General features: G+C 38.3%; 1 protein-coding gene across 1 annotated transcript in view; it reads right to left on the minus strand.

The window, feature by feature from the left end:
- Positions 1-20,674, minus strand: part of LOC100998165 (ras-related protein Rab-40A-like) — a 90,825-nt gene that overhangs the window by 47,236 nt on the left and 22,915 nt on the right. Inside the window, exon 3 of the mRNA XM_031662633.1 lies at positions 11,455-12,570. The gene's annotated coding sequence lies outside the window, so the exon portion shown is untranslated. The remainder of the gene's footprint in view (positions 1-11,454; positions 12,571-20,674) is intronic.

The following is a 20,674-nucleotide window of genomic DNA, read 5'->3' on the forward strand; positions in this document are numbered from 1 at the left end:
TCTGCCATATTTACTTCTGATTAACCTCAGTTCCAGGAAAGCCTCAAAAAATTTCCAGTTTATCTATTGTTCCTTGTGTAAGAGCACATACTTACCATAATTCTTGCCCTTAGGTCAAAACAATCTTGATGTTATTGTACTTCAATTTTCCTACAGATTTCTTCTGAATCATGTATACCCTTTCCTTATGGTAAGTAAGCCCTGGATTTGGATTTTCCAATAGCTTCTGTTTGTTAGTTCCTATTAAATGTTTCTTTCTAAGAAACTGGATTTATCAGCCTCTTTCTTTGGCCTCTCAGCTTCCTTGGACTTTGGGGGTAGGTTTGCATAGACCTGTCCACCACAGAACACAGTGTGTCTGTTTGAGCAAGTCTGAAAGAAGATACACATAACAAGTAGGCATATATGGCAGGTCCCACTGATGAGATGTGAACATGTATTTGTTCTCATAATTATTTTTTCCTTCTTTTCCATGAAGTAGGCATCTGTAGATAAAATCATGCAACAAAAGAATATCATATTTTACTTTAGGAGGAACTCTAAAGAAAAGTCTCAAAAATTAAAAAAAAAAAACTGACCAAGATGGTGGAGTAGGAGGTATCAGCCTTCATCCCCCAACAAAAACAAATACAAACATCTATTCACAAACCAAAATAGACCAGAAAGGGCTCAATGGTCCAATAAAAATTCTGCAGCAGCACAATGGAGAAAAAAAAGGAGACTACCCACAGAGAAAGGATTTCTGGTGAGAACAGCATACCTGAGACACCAGGAGACAGCTATGAGCAAAGAAGAAAGGTGGCATGTCAGTCATGCACAGGGAACCGTCATGGTACCCAGAGGAGTGCTCCACAGAGGACACCAGTATCCCTTGCCACTGAGGTAACCCGCAGCCATTCCTACTAGGGAAATCCAGAGAGGGAGACACAGCTGCATACCTCTCCTTCTCCACAAGAAGTAGCCACCCTGTTGAGCTGCTTCAGGAAAGGAGCCATCACCTCTTCCAACCCTGAGCATTCCTTAATGTAGAGCCATAACCTCTTTGCGAGTGATCACACTCCAGACCCAGGCTCTGTGGCTACACTGGGCCCACTGATGACTCAGACACCAGAGCCATTGACATAATGAGCTAGTCCACACTCCAGGCTCGAGAACCAAGTCCTCACTATGCATGACCCAACTCAAGGTGCCAGCTCAGATGCCACAGAGAACTAGACCTTCCCCTAACGACAGAGTCTCTCTAACTTTGTGTGCATCTGTGCTCCCATTCTTGGCCCTCTAGCTACTTTACGAGCATTTTCACCTTACATATTGCCATAACACAACATCAGGGGTGCCAGCACCCCAGATATCAGGTACATTACTGCACCAGATACCAGAGCCATAGTCCTTCCATGTATATCTGTGCTTTGTGCCTCAGCAGAATATACATTCTTCTCAAGCACATATTCTGGAGGATAGATCATATGTTAGGCAACAAAAGAAGTCCTAACAAATTCAACATTAAAATAATATCAAGTGTATTTTTTTTACCACAATAGTATAAAACTAGAAATCAATAGTAGAAGGAATTTCAGAAATTTTATAAAAATACGGAAATTAAACAACATTGTCCTAAACAACCAATGAATCAGTAAATAAATTAAAAGGGAAATTTTAAAATACCTTGAGACAAATAGAAATGGAAATACACCAAAATGGAAACATACCAAAACTCATGAGTTTCGGCAAAATCAGTTCTAAGGGAGAAGTTTATAGTAATTAATGTCTACATCAAAAGAGAAGAAGATTCCAAATAAACCACCTAATGTTATACATCAAGGAACTAGAAAAATAAAAACAAACTAAGCCCAAAGTTAGTAGAGGGAATGAAATAATGAAGACCAGATCAGAAATAACTGAAATAGAGATGAGAAAAACGATAGAAAAATCCACAGTAGAGTGGATTTTATGAAAAGATTTTTAAAAATTCAACAAAACTTTAACAAGACTAACAAAGTAAAAAAGACAGATGACTCAGATAAATAAAATCAGAAGTAGGCCCAGTGTGGTGGCTCATGCCTGTAATCCCAGAACTTAGGGAGGCTGAGGCGGGCATATAGCTTGAGGCCACGAGTTCAAGATCAGCCTGGTCAACATGGCGAAACCCCGTCTCCACAAAAAATATAAAAATTAGCTGGGCGTGATGGTGCATGCCTGTAATCCCTTCAGAGGCTACTTGAGAGGCTGAGGCATGAGAATCACTTGAACCCGGGAGGTGGAGATTGCAGTGAGCCGAGATCACACCATTGCACTTCAGCCTGGGTACAGAGCAAGACTCTGTCTCAAAAAAAAAAAAAAAAAATATATATATATATATATATATATATATATATACATATATACATATCAGAAATGAAAGAGGAGATATTACAACTGACATCACAGAAATACAAAGGTTGATAAGAGACTACCTCAAAATAGAAGAACAGTGTGAAGAGAAGTGAACAGCTATATGGCAACAAATTGGGTAACCTAGAAGAAGTGGATAAATTCCTAGATGCATACATCCTACCAAGACTAAACTATGAAAAAGTAGAAAACATGAAAATATGAACTGACCAACAAGGGGATTGAATCAGTAATAAAAGTATCCCATCAAAGAACAGCCCAGGACCTGATGGTTCACTGCTAATTTTTACCAAACTTTTAAAGAACTAATACCAATTCTTCTCAAACTCTTCCCAAAAATTAAAGAGGAGGGAACACTTCCAAATTCATTTTACAAGGCCAGTACTACCCTAGTAACAAAGCCAGACAAGGACACTACAAGAAAAGAAAATTGCAGGCCAATATTCTTGATGAACATAGATGCAAATATCCTCAACAAAATACTGGCAAACCAAATTAAATAGCACATTAAAAAGATCATTCAACACGATCACTAGGGATTCATACCTGGGATGCAAGGGTGGCTCAATATATCCAAATCTATAAATGACATTAATGGAATGAACAACAAAAACCACATGTTCATCCCAATAGATGAATAAAAGGCATTCAGCAAAATTCAACATCCTTTCAGGATAAAAACTCTCAACAAATTAGGTATATAAGAAATGAGCCTCAACATACACACACAAAACCCATATATGACAAGACCACAGCTAACATTATATTCAATGGTGAAAAGCTGAAAGCTTCCTCTAAGATCAGTAACAAGGTAAGGATGCCCACTCTCACCACTTCTATTCAACTTAACACTGGACGTCCTAGCCAGAAGTTAGGCAAGAGAATGAAATGAAAAGCATCTAAATCAGAAAGGAATAAGTTAAAGTATCTGTTTGCACATGACATGATCTTCTACAAATAAAACCCTAAAGACTCCACCAAAAACTGTTGGAATTGATGAACGAATTTAGTAAAACTGTGGATACAAAATGAACATACAAAAATCAGTTGTGTTTCTACACTCTAACAACAAACTATGTGAAAAAGAAGTCAATCCCATTTACAATAGAATCAGAAAGAATAAAATACTTAGGATTAAATTTAACCAAGGAGGTGAAAGATCTATTTCACATTGGATAAATTTAAGCAAGGAGGTGATGCAATCCCTATCAAAAATCCCATGACATTTTTCACAGGAAAAGAAAATATAATCCTAAAATTTATAAGAAACCACAAAAGACCCTGAATAGCCAAAGCAACCTTGAGAAAGAAGAACAAAGCAGGAAGCATCACATTCCCCTGATTGCAAACTATATTACAAAGATATAGTAATCAAAACAGCATGGTACTGGCATAATACAAACAGTCACATAGACTAAAAGAACAGAGTAGAGCCGAGAAATAAGTTCACACATACAGGGTCAACTGATCTTTGACAAGGGCACCAAGAATACACAATGACAAAAGGAATGTGTCTTCAATAAATAGCATTGGGAAAATTGAATATCCACATGCAAAAAAAAAAAATGAAATTGGACCATTGTTTTACACCATATTCAAAAATTAATTCAAATGCATTAAAGACTTAAACATAAACTCTGAATCCGTGAACCTCCCAGAAGATGACATAGGGAAAACAGAGACATGGGTCCTTGACATGGGTCTTGGCAATTTTTTTTTATATGACTCTAAAAGCATAGGCAACTAAAGCAAAAATAAACAAGTAGAATTACATCAAACTAAAAAATTTCTGCATGGCAAAGGAGACAACAAAATGAAAAGACAACCTATGGGATGAGAGACAATATCTGCAAACCACATAACTGATAAAGAGTTAATACCCAAAACATGAAAGGAACTCACACCATGCAATAGGAAAAAAACCCAAACAACTCAATAAAAAATAGCAAAGGACCTGAATTGGTATTTTCCAAAGAAGATATAAAAATGGCCAACAGGTATAGTGTATGAAAAGGTGCACAATATCACTAATCATAAAGAAATACAAATCAAAATCACAATGAGATATCACCTCACAGCTGAAGGGATGGCTATTATCAAAAAGACAAGAGGTAACAAGTGTTACCAAGTATGTAAAGAAAAGGGAACTTTTGTACACTGTTGCTGGGAAAGTAACTTGGTACAGCCATTATGGAAAACAGTATGGAGATTCTTCAAAAAATTAAAAATTGAACTACCATACAATACAGCAATCTCATTTCAAGGTATATATTCAAAGGAAATGAAATCAGTATCTTGAAGGAGTATCTGCATTCCCATGTTCATTACAGCATTACTCAAAATAGCCAAAATATGGAATAAACCTGACTGTTTATCGGTGAATGAATGAATATTTAAAATGTGGTGTGTGTGTGTGTATATATATATATATCAAATATATAATATATAATATAATAATATATATCTATTATTCGGCCATAAACAAGAAGGAAATACTGCCATTTGTAACAACATGAATGAACCTAGAAGACATTAGCAGTGAAATAAGTCAGACACAGAAAGAAAAATATTGCATGATCTCACTCATATGTAAAATCTTAAAAGGTCAAACTCATAGAAGCTGAATAGAGCAGTGGTTGCAGAGGCTAGAAAGTCAGGGAAATGGGAAGGTGTTAATCAAAGGGCATAAATTTTCAGTTTTAAGATGAACAAGTTCTGGGAATCTAGAATAAAGCATGAGTGGTGATAGATATGTTATAATTTGATTGTGATAATCATTACATAATGTATAGGTGTGTCAAATCATCACACTGTACAACTTAAATATATAGAATCTTTGTTAATGAAATATTTTTTAAAAAATAAAGTTTAATAATATTATCACTGCTTGGTGTTACATTTCCAAATATTCTCTCTGGTAATCATGCTATTATGTTTTTGTTTTTGTTTTTGAGACAGAGTCTCACTCTGTCAACTAGGCTGGAGTGTAGTGGCATGATACTGGCTCACTGTAACCCCTGTCTCCCAGGTTCAAGCAATCTTCCCACCTCAGCCTTCCAAGTAGCTTGGATTACAGGAGTGCACCACCATGTCTGGTTAATTGGGTTTTGTTGTTGTTGTTGTTGTTGTATTTTTAGTAGAGATGGAGTTTCATCATGTTGGCCAGGCTGGTCTCGAACTCGTGACCTCAAGTGATCCGCCCACCTCAGCCTCCCAAAGTGCTGGGATTACAGGCATGAGCCACTGTGCTACTATGTTAATGTCAGTAGCATTACAATGACAGAATGAAGGCAAGTGGGAATGGACAGCCAAAATTTGTTTAAGGCCTACTAGATGCTACACATGTGGTAGGTTGTAATTTGTAGACTTTCACTCTTCAGATCATCAGAGCAATGCTCTGAGGTTGGCATCCTTTTTACCTATGGGGAGATAAGCTTACGCCCTTTTTACTTACGAGGAGATAGGCTCAGAGAGCAAAATGCATGCTCCAGGAATTCTAGGAAGGCGTCAAATGGACTGAGGTCAACTTGAGGGGCTTCCACTGGCCAATTCTGGAATAATTTGAGCATCAAATAAATATTGATAATAACAAATGCTATATCTTTGAGCAAACCAGGAATCTATGAATCACAGTAATATAAATAAATAGCTGGGTACGGTGGTTCACACCTGTAATCCCAGCACTTTGGGAAGCAGAGACAGGTGGATCACCTGCGGTCAGGAGTTCGAGACCAGCCTGGCCAACATGGGGAAACTCCATCTCTACTAAACATACAAAAATTCACTGGGCATGGTGGCAGGTGCCTGTAATCCCAGCTACTCAGGAGGCTGAGGCAGGAGAATAATTTGAACCCAGGAGGCGGAGGTTGCAGTGAGCCAATATCGCGCCATTGCACTCCAGCCTGGGCGACAAGAGCGAAACTCTGTCTCAAAAAAAAAAAAAAAAAAATAAATATATATATAAAAATATAAATATACACACACACACACACACACATATACACATAGCTCTATCCAACAGTCAAATGTCAATTAATAAATCTAAACAAAGTGACAGAATTATAAAAGCAACCCTGACAACTATCACAGTAGTAAATGATTCAAGCAAGAATCATAAATAGATTTTCATTCTGCACCAAAACCCATAGCAATCACTGAGTCACCATGGTAACCATGCTAGCCAAGGAAAGCTGGGAGGAAAAAACAAAACAAAACAAAAAACCAACCACCTCCTCGATCTTATTCCTAACATGTGCTAAGAACTGAATAGGACTGACATGATGCACAGTAATTAACCTCAATTTTTTCTCACAATAAACATTCCTGGCAGCTTCAGCAATATACACCTTCATACATACCTAGATACCCACATACATACATGCTCTCTCCCTCTTTTTCTCATCGCCCAAGAATCCAAGAATTCATCAAGGTAGATTTGTTTGGAAGTATAAAAAGAAAACTCCACAATTAAAATCTACCCACACACAGAAAGTCAAGAGCTACAAGACTATTTTATTTTAGTAATTCATTTCTCTGGAGATGACCTTTAGAAAAATGTCTTAGTGACATTTTTCTCCCTGGTTTCAGTACATTACCAATGACTTATAAAAGCTGATAGTGGAAATACTGGCAAATGTATGTTGTGATGACTAATTTTATGTGTCAACTTGGCTGGGTCACAGTGCCCAGATATTTGGTCAAACGTTATTTTGGATGTTTCCGTGAGGGTGTTTTTGGATGAAATTTACATTTAATTTGGCAGACTAAGTAAAGCAGATTGCCCTCCCCAGTGTGGGTGGGTCTCATCCAGTCAGCCGGAGTCCTAAATAGAATAAAAAGCTGATATCCTCCAAAGAAGAGGGAATTCTGCCAGCTCACTCTTCAGATTTCATCTGTAATATTGGCTCTTCCTAGTTTATCAGTACACTGCCTTTGGACTTTAACTTCAACTCTTTCCTGAGTCTGAAGCCTGCTGGCCTCCCCCATCAAATTTTGGACTCACCTAGCGTCCAGAATCACAGACGCCGGTTCCTTAAAATAAATATCTTTATATATATATAATATTTATATAAAGATATATGGATATATAGATATCTTATTGGTTCTGTTTCTCTGTAGAACCTTGACTAATACAGACATTAAGTATTAAGCATCTTTTCTACCCTAGAGTAGCCTGTGCTTTCAATCAAAAAGGTTCCTCAGCAGCTACTGTTAAACACTCAGCTTCTGACGATTCAGTAAAAATATAATACATTGAAATTGCAATTGAAAATACTGCCATTAGGCCAGGCATGGTGGCTCATGCCTGTAATCTCAGCACTTTGGGAGGCCAAGGTGGGAGGATAGTTTGGGACCAGGAGTTTGGGACCAGCCTGGGCAACAAAGCAAGACCCTACCTCTATTAAAAAATTTTTTTAATTTTTTTTTTTTTTTTTTTTTGAGACGGAGTCTTGCTCTGTCGCCCAGGCTGGAGTGCAGTGGCCGGATCTCAGCTCACTGCAAGCTCCGCCTCCCGGGTTTCTGCCATTCTCCTGCCTCAGCCTCCCGAGTAGCTGGGACTACAGGCGCCCGCCACCTCGCCCGGCTAGATTTTTGTATTTTTTTAGTAGAGACGGGGTTTCACCGTGTTCGCCAGGATGGTCTCGATGTCCTGACCTCGTGATCCGCCCGTCTTGGCCTCCCAAAGTGCTGGGATTACAGGCTTGAGCCACCGCGCCCGGCCCAATTTTTTTAATTTTTTAATTAGCCAGGCATGGTGGCACACACTTGTGGTCCCACCTGCTCGGTAGGCTGAGACGGGTGGATCACTTGAGCCCAGAAGCCCGAAGCTATAGTGAGTTGTGATCATATCACTGCACTCTAGCCTAAAAAAAGAAATACTGCCATTTATAATAGCATCAAAAAGTATGAAATACATGAGGATAATCTGTCCACATGTGTGCAAGGCCTGTACATTGAACACCACAAAACATTGCTGAGAGAAGTTAAAGAAGACCTAAATAAATGAAGAGAAATGTCATCATCATGAGTCAGAACCCTCAGTATTGTCAAGATATCTACTCTCCTCAAACTGATGTATAGATTCTATGCAACTCCAATAGAAATGTTAGCATATATTTTTAAGAAGAAATCAATAAACTTATTCCAGAAATCATGTGGAAATGCAAATGACCCTAAACTATGAAAAACAACTTTGTAAAATAACAAAGTTGGAGGACAAACACTACCTAATTTATGTTTCATTAAAAACTTACATTAACCAAAACAGTGCATTATTGCCTTCAAGGAAGAAATGTATATCAAAGGAACAAAGTATAGAGTCCAGAAATAGACCCACAAATATAAGGACAACTGATTTTTGACAACAATGCAGACAATTCAATGCAGAAAAGATCAACCTTTCAACAACTTGTGCTGGAACAGGTAGATAACAAAAATAAACTTTTATCTATATATCACATCATAAAAAAACTCAAAGTGGATCTTAAAAGAAGATTTAAACTTAAAAGCCAGAACTATAAATTTTCAAGAAGAAAACATAACAGAAAATTGTTGCGATCTTAGCTTAAGTGAAGATTTCTTAGATATGACACAAATAGCAACATCCAAAGCATAAATGAACAAATTTGGAACTATTCATACATACAACAATATGGATAAATCTAAAAATAATTAGGTCAAATATGTAAAATAACATGAAACTTCAGGATCCCCAAATTCATCACGCCAAGGGAAAAGTTAAGCCTGGGAAATGAATTGTGCAACATTACCAACCTTTGTCCCCAGATAGCTGCAATTTCACAACCCTGTGTCATAGCATAATACATAAACCAGATTCCCACAACAGTAAAAAGCATTATACCTTCCCAGATGACCTTCCTCAAACGTTGCTCACAAGGAGATTCCTTGCTAGCCCCTGGATCTTTCAGGATACATATCCCCCTATAAAACCAACACATGCCAATCGTAACCTTAGGTCTGCAACCAAAGTTTAACTCCTAAAACTGAGTTCTGTTAAATCTTACACTGACAGTGTCAATTACAAGCTTACCTTCCCAGAACAAAGACAAGATCAATCACTCTTCCACCTACTCTGAAATGAATATATAATTGACTCTTTCCTCTCTCTTTTCAAATCTTATATTATGTAAAACTCAGATTTACTGAGTGCTAATTAGCACCTCAGAAGAATGTAACCATTTGCCTCACTGCCTACCTTCCCTCCCTTTTTCCCTCTTGCTCTCTGCCCTTAAATACTGAGTTCCCAAAACCCTCTTTGTAAAGTACAAGTCAAGGATGCTCCTGTGACTTGCAATTTTCCCAGGCATGTCCTCAAACTTTGGCTCAATAAACCTCTAGTGATTGGGACACTTGCCTCAGTCACTTTTTTGGGGGGTTAACAAATGAATTAGGTCAGAAAAAAGAGAATAAGCATCCTATGATTCCATTTACTTAAAAGGTCAAGAAACAAAAACTAATCTATGGTAAGAGGAGACCAGTGATTGTCCGGGAATGGGACAGGCTGGCATGGAGAGGGAAGCTAGAGACAGATAGATGGAGAGGATTACAAAGGGGCATAAGGAAGCTTTTTGAGGTGATGAATATGTTCATTATCTTGACTATAATATTGGATTCACCAGAGCATACATATGTTAAAACTTATTAAACTATATATTTTAAACATGTACAGTATATTGTATGTCAATGTGGCTCAAAGAAAGTATTTGAAATACATTTGTATAATAATGTTTTTGATGCAATTAAATTAATGAGCCGAAAGATTCCCACTACTACACTCTTATTATATTAATGGATCCTTACTATGTCTGATCCAATCGTTCTGCACTACATATAACCATAATAATCACTTGCAATGTTTAAATATTTTTGGAAAAGTGGATGTTCATTTCTTTTTGAAGTACAAAAATAAAAATATTACATTCTAAGAAAATAATGATGATGATACTTAAGAGTAACTGTTTATTTTAGGGAACATGTCTTAGTATCATTATAATAGAGCGAATTCTGGGGTAATTCTTATTTCTGAAACTATTAAGGTATAGCAACTGACATTTTAACTAACACTTGCAAAATCTCTGGCTTAAAAAATTATTATAGGATGGAAAAATACCATGGTCACCAGGAAATAATTTATATAATTTATATTACAATCTCAAAATGCTAGAAAGACCTAACAACTGCATATTTCCATATCCATTTGAGAGATATATAGGAATCACTGATGATTATTTATATAGACAGAAAAATATATGTAAATTTATTGCAAATACATGTTAAACATCAAGGTGCTTCCCCAAATGAACTATTCATTGCTTTGTGACAATGAAAGGCATCTTTAACATGGGCCTCAAAAGCTACCACAAAGCACATAACTGCTGATGGAAGGAAATTCCACCTGCTAAACCTCTTCTCCAATGATGAGATGAAAGGAGTTTCTCTGCTTGTAGGCTATTTTATACACCTCACAGGGCTATTCCACAACATGCTTCTGCCCAGATCTGTGAGCTCACTTGAGCCAGGTGTCATATCCCACCAGGGAAGGAAGTGTTGGGGGTCTCCTTAGTACTGCTGCCCTTCAAATCTGGAATAGAAGCTTCAGCAATCATCATGACCCAGATCCTCAAAACCTACCTTCTTCAGACACTTGATATGAGCTCAGTCATCTGATGAAGAGCTGCACAGGGACAGAGAGAATCCAGCAATCACTGTGCTTTCTTAGAGTAACTATGTGCCAGGCATTAAGCTAGGCACTGAGTCAGTGACCAATGACAATGATACAATTGGGTAGTGATCATAACAACCAGAGATACAATGGGTTTCTCACCAGGGCCTTTTTCTTCTCCTTTTCCCATCTATCTCCCAACAACAAATTTGAAAAGGAATAAGAGGCCTGAATTCATACAGACATTCACCCTCCTGCAGTAACCACAGGGCTACCTACCGGCTTGCACCTGTATCACTGAAGGTTCCAGCAATCCTGTGGGTGAGCATTTTTATCCCCATTTCACAGAGGAAGACCGTAGGCTCAGAAAGAGTATTTACCTGTCTCATTTTTTGGCACCTTGCCTTTACTTGGAAAGTAGCTCCGGGACACCCCTGGAGTAGGACACCACATTCATTGGGGCCAAGAGAGTCCTACTTCTCCCTGCCTCATCAGACAGCGAGGGCAACTTGTCCTAAAGCGGGAACAAGGAAACTTGGATATGGGATCTCTTCCTCTCTCCACATCGCAGAGTACCCACAGCCACAGTTGAGTCTAAACACCTGAAGACGAAACCCTGCTCTCCTCACCAGGCCAAGTCAGTCTCCATTAAAAAGTCGTCATGGTTGTCACAGTCGCCAAAATGACATCAGGTTACTATGGTAACCGCGATGCACAGGCTTGTCCTCCACACCGAAAATGCTTCTGCACGACCCTCCCCTTCAAGCCTTCACCTTTCCCTGGAAGTGAAACACCTTCACTCTTCAGGCCACCACCTGAGAAAACTTAATAGTAATAATTAGAGGAACTAGGCTGGGACCCAGGCAATTGGAAGAATTTTGCAGGTTGTGGAAACAAAGCATGACTCTGTTGTCAGGAATTTTATTTGCTTAAAAGTGACAGTAGAGGAGTATGATCAGTACACAGAGACCCAGGGAGCTATCCTAAAGCTCTTGGTGATGAGACAGCCCTCTGAGGGGGAACATGTACAACTCACATATCATGCTAAGCAGTCATCTGTGGCAGAAAACTAAGAGACTGCCTATAATCATGCAACTGAATGACCTAGAGACACCAAAATATGTCATTTAAGGAATCTCAGAGTTATTTCAAGGAATCAGGACAAGAATCTTATACTTACTTAGTAAGCAGAAACTTATTCAATGGAATCATATACAGATGCTCTTCAACGTAGGATGGGGCTATGTCCTGACAATCCTATCTTTAGGTTGAAAATATCATAATTCAAAAATGCATTTAATACATCACTAAACCTATTATAAGGGAAAAATCGTAAGTTGAACCATCATAAGTTAGGGACCATCGATATTGAGTTATCCTGGGGGATTCTTACCCTCCATTTCTGATATTTTCATCCATGTGGTGGGGCATCCATGACAAAAGCAATTCCATCCTCTCTGCACACTCACTCCTTCTCTGTCACAGGAATCAGTCACCTGATTAGCAAGTTGAGAAGGAGAACCATGGGTTGCACAGCCAAGGCCCTTTCCCTTTAAAACTCTTGGTACGAAAGTAATAAGTTCTAATGTTCTATAGCAGAGAAGCGTGACTATAGTTAACAATAATGTATTATATATTTCAACATAGCTAGAAGAAAGGACTTGAAATGTTCCCAACATATAGAAATGATAAATACTCGAGGTGATGGATACCCTAAATATCCTGACTTGATAATTACACATTCTATGCATGTAACAAAATATCACATGTACCCCATAAACATGTACAATATTATGTACTAACTTTTTGAAAATGTGTTCTGCTCTGTCCTCAGGAGTGGGTATTCCAATAGGCTCAAAGCTCTTCTTCCATTTTCTGGGTCTCACTGGCTTCCCAACTGTTTCTATGATCTTGCTCCAAAATGCTTGGGTCTTTAAGTGGCCTCCAAAATAACTCCCACTCCAAGTTTGAGCTCTAAACCAACTAAGAGTTATGGCAAAAGTATAAGGAGAATAGTACATCAACTTTATTCCCTATAAAGGTGAGATTGGAGAATGTGTCTTAGATGTGCTGGCATGTGGGCTTCCTATTAATGAACTACAGAATTGGACAGACTTATCCACCCAGCAGGGCTACACTGAGACAGCCACAAACGTCAAGAACTAAAATGCACATTCCATCTGCTATCTGCTGAAGGAGTCCTGTCTTTGTGTGCTCAAGGAAAGTGACTTCCTTGCTAAAGGTTATCTCTATAGCAGGAGAAAATATTCCAGGACACCTTCTTTGAGGAACACTTCTCAAGGTGAATAAATACCTCTCTGTTCTGATTGTATACTCACCAAGCAAACTTCTGAGGATGTGGTTTTCCATGTGGCCTGTAGAGCCATTCATAACAACACTTTCTTACCCCCTTAACAAGCATGATTATAGTGGAGGTTCACCTTATGGAAAAGGATTGGAATTAATCTCTAAATTCCAAGAGTAGAATGAAAATCATACATCAGAAAAATTTATCTTGGAAATCCCTTCAAGAAGGAATTGGTGGAATGTTCAGAAGTTTATACTCACATATTAACCCACAGACAGACTATATCTAAAAATTATAACAAAGTCCTACTAAGGCTTCTAGAATAAGGGAATACCTATATTATCCAATGATAGAAAGAGTACACTCAAATGACATGTTTTGAATATCCATTTCTGCTTAACAAAACACCCCAAAACAATAGCTGCTTTTTATCTCTCAGGATTCTGTGTGTTGACTGAGCTCTGCTGGTTGTTTTTTGCTCCATGTGGTGTCTGTCACCTGGGCTGTGGTCATGGAGGCTACACTTGGCTGGGATATCTGAGAGTGCTAACTCATATGAATGACAACTGGCGCAGGTGTGTGCTGGGAGCTCAGTGGGGGCTGTTGACTGGAGCCCTTCGGTTCTACTTCACAGAGTCCTCCATGTGTATGGTTGCCAGATTGAATTTATTATAAGCCAGTTAAATTTGAATTTTGGATAAACAACAAATAATTTTTAGTCTGATGCAATATTGTTTTGTTTGTCTGAAATTCAAATATAATTGGGTGTCCTGGATGTATGCTTATTTGTTAAATCTGGCAGCTCTAGGGGAGGAGATTGTTAATCTATAAGCTTAACGACCCTTTGGGATGACTCATGCAATGGGGCAGATCTGGAAAAAATGAGCAGATTACATTGGCAATAAAGAAAATACCTGGTGCTGACGGTATGAAGGGGAAACAATCACATACGGTGTTGGTATAAAATGGGCATATCAATTTTCTGAGGCCCATATTATTATGGATTAATAACTTGAATGTCTTTTGATACAGAAGTCCTGTTGCCACCAACAAGTGACATTCAACTGAGGGTTTAGAAAAGGATACCACTGGGATTCTGACCTGCAATCTAGTTAAGGAGTCCTGGCTGAGGGGGCAGTTCAGGAGCCACATGAGTTCCCTGTTCCAGGGAGGAAAGACAGATATTTATGGAGCAGAGTGTTTAGAGGATCCAGCTTCAGGTTCTTCACGTTAGTGTCTGGATTTAATCTCATGACAGCCTTGCTAGTGAGGTGTCAGTATCCTCTCTTCATGGATGTCTGTGACTCCAAAGCATATGCTCCTAACCACAGAGCTAGATGGCAAAGAGGTTTCTCATCAGGCCTCTGCCAGAGCCAGAGATAGAACCTGGCAGCCTGAGTCCCTTTACTGGCTAATTGCATAGCTTTAGCAAATATATCAGGACACGTACTGTTGAGGTGGTTAATCTCTATTCTCCCTGTGTTTATCCTCCTTGCATCAGGGAGTGCCCCTTCCCCTTGCCTCGAGGGAAGTTTATGGCAGAGATGGAAGCAGAAGCTATTCGAAATTCGTGTTTCTTCCATCCTTTATGAAAACTTAAATTTATAGAAATGATTGGGCTGTTTTTCACCTGGTAGGGAAGAGAGGACCTCTGAAGATACAGTGAGAGTAAGGAAGGGAAACTTCTTCCAGACAGGGATGAGGTTAGAGGTCTACAGTCTCCTCCAGGAGTAGGGACCTGAGCACTGCTCCATATCAACACTTGAGGCAGCTCTGTGGATGGTCTATTGTGGCTGAGCATCTGGTCATGATATATTTTCTAGTATGGACCAAGAGGTGGATGGAGGAGGAATAGGGTCCCAAATTTTGTCCTAATCACAATATACCATGCATTCTCAATATATGTGGCATTATGCCCAAGGGGCCAAAAATTAGATTTTGGGGGTAGGGTTTTCATAGATATTACAATACTCTTTGACCCTCCAAAGGACTACAGTACATAAACAGATATACACTACATCTGTGGTATTAAAAATCTCACCTTCTGAAGTTGAGAGGGGGTGATTAGGAAAAAAATGTTTGAAAAGTCTCCTGGAGTTAGGGGGAAGTAATAATGAAAGAACATTGACAAACACTTCACATACGTAACACCCTTTTATGTAGATCATTGGCTACAGGAACTTAGGGACTGATTATTTTATACTTCCTCATGGATACACATTCAGCAACCTCTTTTGGGGGTTGATGGTGGTGGTGGTGGTGATGATGATGATAATATAAATGAAATCCTGCCCTTGGAGCTAAGAGACCAGGATATGGTGATTTTTTGAATTGACTGGTTTTTAAGGCGGTAGACAGAAAGTGCTCAGTCAGAAAAACTGATATTTTCTCTAAGAAAAATGATCTTGATAGTAGAAAATTAATGTTTACAAAAGTAATGTAAATAAGTGGTACTCTAAATTTTATAAATTATAAAATGTATATATATTATTTAATCTTAACACTTATTCAAGTTACCTATTTAATTATATAATTCAGATCAGGGTATAGAAAGGGCAGGTTAAGTACTTCAGGGAAACTGCTTTAAATGCCTGCTCAGTAGTGGAACCTTGAATTATTCTAAAGCTTTTCCCATTGTGTCCTGAAATTGCCAGGGCTCTGAATACTCTATCTAATCTTTGTGGGCACTGGCATTTGATGCTGCCCAGGATACTGCTTAAATTTCTATTAATGACTTATATTGCTTTTAAATTATAATATTATTGACAATTTTTAAACACTGAATGGCAAATTTCTCATTCTTGCTAATTCCTGCCCCAATTTGGGACTCTAAGGAATTCTAAGGAGGAAGTAAATATGAATATATAGCTGAATAGGTTTCAAAAAGCATGAAAAATGTTGGAAAACCACAGCAAAATATAATATTGACTGGTGGGGTTCTAAATAATTTATATATAATAGATATTTATGTATGTTTCAACATAGATATAATATATAAGGAAACTATAGCATAAAGCAGGGATGGTAAGGGGACCTTTTAAGGTGAGGTTTCTATATATTAATTGAAGTGGTAAAACAATAATTCTAAATAGGCTGTAAAAAGTTAAGTAGGTAGATTTTAATTTATAGAGTGACCACAAAAATGTTATGCAAAGAGCTACATTCAAAATCACCATAGAAAAATTGAAATGGTGTACTAAAAAGTGTTCAAATAAACCAAAGGAATCCAAGAAAGAGGAAACAAGGTAATGAAAATCAGAGGGGATATAAAGTAGTAGACCTAAATGGAAACATATCAATAATTACATTAAATGTTAATGGTATAAACACATATTAGATGAGGTTATCAGAATGGATTTTTTAAAAACAACAAAAATAAAAACAGCCCAACTATACACTGTCTACAAGAAACTCACTTCAAATATAAATGATATCGATAGTTTAAAAGTAATAGAATGATTGAAGAAATACCATGCAAACATTGATCAAAAAGAAGCTGGTGCATCTATATTATCAAACAAAGTAGACTTGAAAATAAACAAAATTACTAGGGATAAAAAAGGCCAATTAAGCAAGAATATATAACAATTCTAAGTGCATATATATAGATATGCATACACACACACACACACACACACACACAGAGCCTCAAAATACATGAAGCAAAAACTGATGGAACTGAAAGAGAAATAGATAAATTATAATGGGGGGTCTTCAACACTCTTCTCTCAGTAATAGATAGAATTGGTAAACCAAAACTCAGTAAAGTTATAGATGAACTGAACAACACCATCAACCAACTGCATCTAATTAACATTTACTGAACACTCCACCCCAAAACAGCAGAACACACACTCTTTCCAAGTGCACATGAAACACTAAGCAAGACAGACTACATCTTAGATCATAAAACCAACTTTAACAAATTGAAACCGAATAGAATGTGTTATCTCACGATAGTGAATAAAACTAGAAATTAATAACAAAAGACAACAGAAAAGTTGCCAAGAACTTGGAAATTAAACGCATATCTAGTTAATTCATGAGTCAAAGAGGAAGACTCAAGGGAAATAAAAAATACATAGAACAGAATTAAAATGAAAATGCAAAATGAAAACCTACAGCTATCAAAATTGTAGGGTCAGAAAACAAATAGTTCATTGCCAGGGTTGGGGTGTGGAGAACAGGCTGACTGCAAAGGGGCACAAGATGCCCCTTTTTGGAGTGATGCAACTGTTGTACAGCTTGATTGTGGTAATACTTGCACAACTGTATGCACTTTTCAAGACTTGAAGAACTGTACATTAAAGACAGTGAATTTTACTTTAAATAATAGCCTAATGAAAATGATTTTTAAAAGTGTGCTCCTTGTTATGTGAAGAACACAACTAGCACATCAGTGTTATTTTGTGATTGCAATTTGGTATCTTAAAATAAATAAATCAGTGTAGCAGTGGTTACCTTTAGAGAGTAAGATGGGGAATGTTGGTCAGGAAACAGAATTTCACTTTGTCTAGCTGTGGGGACATTTTAAATGACATGTAAAATATTTATAATCTATTACAAATCGGTATCTATGGAAGATATTCTGATAAGCAGTAAGGGTACAGAGGAGAATAAAAGTGATTTTCAATATACACTTAAAACACACTTGTCTCGTTGTTCCATTAAAATTAATTTAGGAATGATAAGTAGTTCCATATGATTTATGACATAAAACCACAAAAATAAATTATGTTCAGTAGGATACAGCTAAAAGTTTAAATAAATGTGATCTATGCTCCTTCTGAATTATAATTCATTAAGGGAAATGGTTATGCTCTGGTGAATAATAATATCTTTTAAACAATATCAGAAGGATCAAGAATTGTGGCTGGATATGATTATAATAGGGAAAATGTAATGGAAGAATATGGGCCTTTTGTCACAAAAAGAAGAATTTCTAGGTGTTTCTGCTTTTAAAAATTCTATACAAGGGGCCAGGTGTGGTGGTTTCAAGCCTGTAATCCCAGCATCTGGGGAGGCTGGGGCGGAAGAATCACTTTAGCCCAGAAGTTCAAGACAAGCCAGGGCAACATAGTGAGACCTTGTCTCTACAAAAAAATAAAAAAGAAATTAGCTGGGCATGGTGGCATGCACTTGTGGTCCCAGCTACACTGGAGGCTGAGGTGGGAGGATTGCTCAAGTCTAGGAGCTGGAGCTATGATCGTCACTGCACTCCAGCCTGGGGGACAGAGTGAGACTCTGTTTCAAAATATATACATATATACATTTTAAAAGACCTATATGAAGGAAGTGGAACCATGTGTCTCAGTGACCTTTGTCGTCTCTTAACATGGTCTAGAGCCAGACCTAAATTCTGTGAGGGACCATCTGTCCTCCAACCCTCTTCACCTCGGGCAACGCGTTCACTGGAGTAGAGGAATTAGGAGAGTCCCACCGGCCAGCTCCATGTCCTGTCACATGTCCTCATTACCACTGTCACCAGCCCAATGTTAGGTTTCCACAGTAAATAGGACAGACTTCTGTCACTTCAGCAGCAGAGGCTCCATCCACAGGGTTACTCCTCATGGCTGCTCTGCTTCGTTCGACTCTGAGAGCAGTATTTTTACCCTCAGCGTCCAACACCTTTCAGGCTGCCAAAAGCAAATGGGATCATGTGTGTTTACAACTCTCCAGTGCCTTGCCAAAACTCAGCAGGTAAAATGCGGACTCTGTATTATATAGCCTGCAGAGACCTGTTCACTCTGCCCAGTGTTCCTTACTACCCTCATCTAAGGCCACTCCCCTCTCACACTCACTCTGCTACACTGGCCTTCCCCCAGCCCAAATGGGCCAAGCTACTTCCCACCTCAGGGCCTTTGTACGTGCTGCTCCCACTGCCTGGGAGTCTCTCCCACCCTAGCTTTCTCCTATTCACACTTCAGGCTGCCATTTAAAGGTAATTTCTCACAAGGGATTTCTGTGCCCCCCCTCTCATCTAAATTAGATTCCCAATGTTGTTCTCTGGGATAATGGACTTTGCTTCATGAAGGTCACTTGAGTAAAAGTACTTGACTAAAAGAGAGAAATGCAAATAATGCAAATGGTACAGTGCTTGGAACATAGTAAATCCTCAACGTAGGTACCAGACTCCCACTGACTTGGCTCCCTGATGTTATCCTCTTTGGTAGCTGAGGAGAGGAGAGAGGAAATGACTCACCTGACGTCCCGTCAACAGTGAAGGCTCGGGCACTGAAATTCAGGCAGAGCTCCTGATTCTTGTTCCAGTGTCCCTCCCTGCAGACCCACAGTCACCAAATGCCTAGTGTTTCTGGAGCTCCAAGAAGATCTCAGACTCTTAAATCATGGGAAACCTACATTGAAACTATTGGACCCACAAAGCCACAAAGACCACAGGAAAGGTACAACCATTCAATAGGAAAGTGTGCACTTTTTTCCCACCCGTTTTTATCAGACAACTCATTCTATAACATTCTTTCTCACAGAAATGGCCTTGAATCTGTTACATAAGTACACGAGCATGTTTACTTTTTCTTCTCCTTTTAACATTCCCCGAATGCTAAGACATAGCAATGATCTTGAGGTTAAAAATAAAATCTCTCTTTAAAAAAGATAGAATGGGAAGGAAACAGACAAATGCTGTCTTTCTATATGTTCTAGATATTCTATTTGGTATCAGGATTTCCTTTTACAGATTATAAGACTGAGTTTCAGAGAGGTTAAGTATGGGTTCCAGGGTCACACAGCTTCTAAGAGAAAGAGCTGCTATCTCAATCCCCATGTGCTTGACTAAATGGCCCGTGTTTGTAACCATGCACTCAACCTCCTCTTTAGATGAACAAGGTAGACCAATGAGACCTTCCATACACAATTGGTTGGATTGTGACCTGGCATACATATAGACTTTGCAGAACATTTTGGTCATATCTAGCAGACTGTGCCTATTTGATAACACCTCAAACGGACCCATAGATAGATAGATAGATAGATAGATAGATAGATAGATAGATAGCAAGCAGATGTATACAAGGAGATTTGTACAAAATGACCTCTGCACCACTCTTCTTTAAAAACCTTTTTACTATGGAAAATTTCAAATATATACAAAAGTAGAGAAAATAGTCTATTAAACACCCATTTCTCATCACCTAATTTCAAGAATTATCAATTCATAGTCGCATACTCCACATTTTCCCACCTCCACCATTTTGAAGCAAATAACATATTTTCAGCCATAAGTATTTCAGTATGAATTTCTAAAAGATGAGAGCTCTTTTTAACATAAGCAC

The sequence above is a fragment of the Papio anubis genome, unplaced genomic scaffold (genome assembly GCF_008728515.1).
Source record: "Papio anubis isolate 15944 unplaced genomic scaffold, Panubis1.0 scaffold82, whole genome shotgun sequence".
NCBI classification, from domain to species: domain Eukaryota; kingdom Metazoa; phylum Chordata; class Mammalia; order Primates; family Cercopithecidae; genus Papio; species Papio anubis.